This window comes from Triticum dicoccoides, chromosome 4B (assembly GCF_002162155.2).
Source record: "Triticum dicoccoides isolate Atlit2015 ecotype Zavitan chromosome 4B, WEW_v2.0, whole genome shotgun sequence".
In the NCBI taxonomy this organism is placed as follows: domain Eukaryota; kingdom Viridiplantae; phylum Streptophyta; class Magnoliopsida; order Poales; family Poaceae; genus Triticum; species Triticum dicoccoides.
Genome location: NC_041387.1, coordinates 8,309,478 through 8,314,205, shown reverse-complemented (window position 1 = coordinate 8,314,205; position 4,728 = coordinate 8,309,478).

The window sequence follows — 4,728 nt, the reverse complement described above, 5'->3', positions numbered from 1 at the left end:
CAGCTCGCGGTCGCCAGACGGGCGGCCGGGCACTAGCCGGCGGTGGTCGGCTAATCGGGGGAGGAGAGAGGAGTTTGCTGCCCGCCAGCGAGCTTCTGCTCGGGAGAAGGAGAGAGAGGAGGGAGTTCGGGGGAGAAGGAGAGGAGAGAGGCGTGTGGGGGTGGGGGCACGTGCGTGGTATGTTCGTGGGTGGGTGGGGGATGTGCGTGTGTCTGACGGCCACGGTGGGAGGGATGTGCGTTTTAGATTTTGCCATGTCAGCAATCCACGTGATCGATCCGCGTGGTGTGTTTTTTTGCAGACAACAAAGTCTATTTTGCCGTCGGTATATTATTAGTAGACGGCAAAATGAGTTGTTTGCCTTCTATATTTTTTTGATAGACAACAAAGCCTATTTTGCAGTCACTATAATTTTGGCAGGCGGCAAAGTGAGTTGTTTGCCAGCAGTATTTCTTTGCCGTCTGCAGCAGATGGCAAAATTGGTCTTTGCCGTCAGGCCAGATGAAAAACTGACGACAAAGACAGCCACAGACGGCAAATTAGCCGATTCTTGTAGTGAATGAGTTATGTGCTATAATGTGTTAGCTAGAATGATGAGTTGTTGTATGACTCATAGATGATGATTCTGAGGAGCTGTTATGACGATGCATGAGTTGTTATGACTATGATGATGATAATGATGATGATGACGATGATGATGAATTATATACGATGATAATGATGATGAGTTGTTATTATGATCATGATGATTTATTATATCATTGGATGAAAAAACCACAGATTAGATTCCAGTGAATGAATCCAAAGTGACCTATTGGATTAGTAGGATGTCCTCCTAATCCAACTTGGTCACTTTGGATCCACCCACTTGAATCTAATCCGTATTTTTTTCACAAAATGATATAACAACTCATGATCATCAATTTATATGATGAGACTTCTTTATAAAATCTGTAGAAATAAAACGCAAATACGCAGAAGAAAATAAAAATACAGGAAATTGTAGCAGTAACATTGGTTACACCCACGCTACTGCTTGGTAGAGTAGCAGTACCGCAGGTCCAGCCCACTCTACTGCTAGGTAGGTTAGCAATAGCGCGGGTTTGACCCATGCTACTACTAAACAATAGTTGTAGCGCCCTACCAGTAGCGCTGGACCCAGCGCTACTGGTAGTGTTTCAAGTCGCGCTACTACTAGGGTTTTCACTAGTAGTGCACCTATTCACGACACTGATACCGCCACCAATGGGACCCTAGCTATAAAAAGTTTCCTAATAGTGACTTACCTTTCGTGTGTGGTGCCTAAATATTTTTTGTAAATACAATGGACCATTTCAGCTGCTCATATTGGTATCTTATCTTTTCCTAAAAGGATCACTAGATCCTTGTCGATGTGTATACTGGTCCTAAGTAAGTCCCCTAAACTTTCACCTGGATACAAACTTTGATACTTTTGTGATATAGGCACATTATTGCTCCATTAATTTTATCTAACTCATGTATCCTCCTTTTCTTGAGAGATTCCACGTTTGAGTGGCAGGTTGGAACAAACTCTTCGTGAAAGTACCATCTTGCTCTTGGTTATGAATGCAACCATCAGAATATTTTTGTTCAATGTTGATATATTTATTATTGATGTTCTTCTGAAGCTCCACATTATACACTTTACACCTATGTTCATCATGTAAAAGGTAGCAATTACATGAGAGTTTTTGCCCAGTGATTCATGGTTGTTGGTTTGTGACATGCTTCTCATGGTATATCAAAGGTTATGCTCTCGCTAATTGGATATCTCATTTAAGATACATATCGGCTCAACTTTTCTGTTGAACTAGCAAAGTGGGTGAAGATGGACAAATTGGAAAATGATGTTCTAATTGTTAGCCTTGGTATGACCTACCTTGTGATTTAACTATTTGAAAAAAGATCAATGTTAGAATATTTTCATTTTCAGATTTTTTGCTCCATAACACAAATTATGTGAATTTGCTTAAGAGTATTTTTATACCAAACTGTTTTACCTCTTTATAGATTCTTGTGCACCAAATAGCTTTTGTGCGACACAATCGTTAGCATAATATTATAACTAATATAATACTATGATATCAATGTCACTATTTGTAAAATTAAAATTTCCTTCATTATAATATACAAGGGGTAATGTAGAACCATTTTGTTTTAAAAATCATGTGATTATTTTTATATAGAAATGTTTAGCTGGATTGGGTTTTGCCCATTATTTGGCCAGGATAAAAATATGAACAAATCACAAACATATAAATATATTTTCTGCCACTTAGACTACTATGATGTTGTTATATGTGTGTATGTCCATGTTAGTAACTATAAATATCACGAGCGTACGTATGAGTGTAACAATTATCCTAATCAAGTATTCTCGCGTACAAGTGTTAAGCTTAGTCATAAATACTAAAAACATCTAGAATTCATGAGGTGTTAATAATTAGTTCATCTTCAAGCCCACTCCCATCCTTCTTAATTAGTCTACATTACTCGTCTTGAATTTTCTCATGATGAAATATTTCATAACTATTGATATGAGTAATAGCCAAAATGACATTTTTTTAACTTCATGGATTGTAGCAAATACTAGCTTGGAGACAGAGCCACACACCCCCGGGGCATGTTTGGTTGCCTGCATACAACCCAATCAGGCTCGCTCATTGCAAAAATGGTCCGTTTGGTAGTTGCTACTCCCGGAGGAGTCGTTGAGACCCCCCCCCCTAGAGGAAGGATGAAGCAGAAGCAAATTTTCCCTCAGTGAGGAGCCAAGGTTTATCAAACCATTAGGAGCTTCTAAGCTACACAGGTCAACAACATATGCATACAAAACACAAATAAAACTTGTCCCAAACACGACAAGAGAGTTGTCAATCCCCTTGTCTTGCTAGTTAAAAGATAAAACACAACTGGTAGAGATAGATAATAGAAATCAGTTAAAAGGAAAAATGGTGACGATTGTGTAGAAGAATTAAGCAATAGAGAATAGACCCGGGGGCCATAGGTTCACTAGTGTGATCTCTCTCGAAAACAACTAGTACATGAAAGAAATTACAGTTAGACAATTGAAAAGATTGAAATATTCATGACTATGGTCATTCATGCTATAATCTCATACATGCATTATGTGAGAAGTAGACCATTAATCCAACTGCATCTACTACTAATCAATGTTGAGGATATCGCTTACCGTTAGGGTCTCGGTCAACCCTGGATTAGATATTAATCAGAAATCGGTCGATTAGTTGATATTATCGATTGACTATTAATCTGCTAATTTTCACAAATCGTAGGTTCTCAACACTAAAATATGATATACTCAACACCAAAAGAATATTGGACATAAGTGTTATCTTCATTCCTAACCTCTGAATCCTCATATAACGTGAAGGAAATATGCCCTAGAGGCAATAATAAAGTTGTTATTTTATATTTCCTTAGTCATGATAAATGTTTATTATTCATGATAGAATTGTATTAACTGGAAACTTGATACATGTGTGGATACATAGACAAAACACCGTGTCCCTAGTAAGCCTCTACTAGACTATCTCGTTAATCAAAGATGGTTAAGTTTCCTAACCATAGACATGTGTTATCATTTGATGAACAAGATCACATCATTAGGAGAATGATGTGATGGACATGACCCATCCGTTAGCATAGCATATTGATTGTTCAGTTTTATTGCTATAGCTTTCTTCATGTCATATACATATTCCTTTGACTATGCGATTATGCAACTCCCAGATACCGGAGGAATACCTTGTGTGCTCTCAAATGTCACAACGTAACTGGGTGATTATAAAGATGCTCTACAGGTATCTCCGAAGGTGTCTGTTGGGTTGGCATAGATCGAGATTAGGATTTGTCACTCTGAGTATCGGAGAGGTATCTCTGGGCCCTCTAGGTAATGCACATCATAAGAAGCCTTGCAAGCAAAGTGACTAATGATTTAGCTGCGGGATGATGCATTATGGAACGAGTAAAGAGACTTGCCAGTAATTAGATTGAACTAGGTATGAAAATACTGACGATCGAATCTCGGGAAAGTAACATACCGATGACAAAGGGAATAACGTATGTTGTCATAACGGTTCGACTGATAAAGTTCTTCTTAGAATATGTAGGAGCCAATATAAGCATCCAGGTTCCGCTATTGGTTATTGACCACAGAAGTTTCTCGGTCATGTCTACATAGTTCTCGAACCCATAGGGTCCGCACGCATAACGTTTGATGACGATTTTGTATTATATGAGTTATGTGATTTGGTGACGAAATGTTGTTCGGAGTCCTGGATGAGATCACGGACATGACGAGGAGTCTCGAAATGGTCGAGAGGTAAAGATTCATATATAGGACGGTGATATTCGGACACCAGAAGTGTTATGAGGGTACCGGGTACATATTGGGTCACCGGAAAGGGGTTTCGGGCTCCCCCGGCAAAGATATGGGCCTTATGGGCCAAGAGAGGGACAGACCAGCCCCTAGTGGGCTGGTGCTCCCCCATATAGGCTGAAATAGGAGGAGAAGGAAGGAGGGTAAGGGAGAAGAGAAGGGGAGAATTCGGCCTCCCCCTTTCCTTCTCTCCCCCTCTCTTTCCTTCCCCCTCTGACACATATGGAAGGAGGGGAGGCCGACTTGTAGGAGGGGCCCAAGTAGGATTACTCCTACTTGGGGCGCCCCTTGCTGCACCTCTCCCTCTC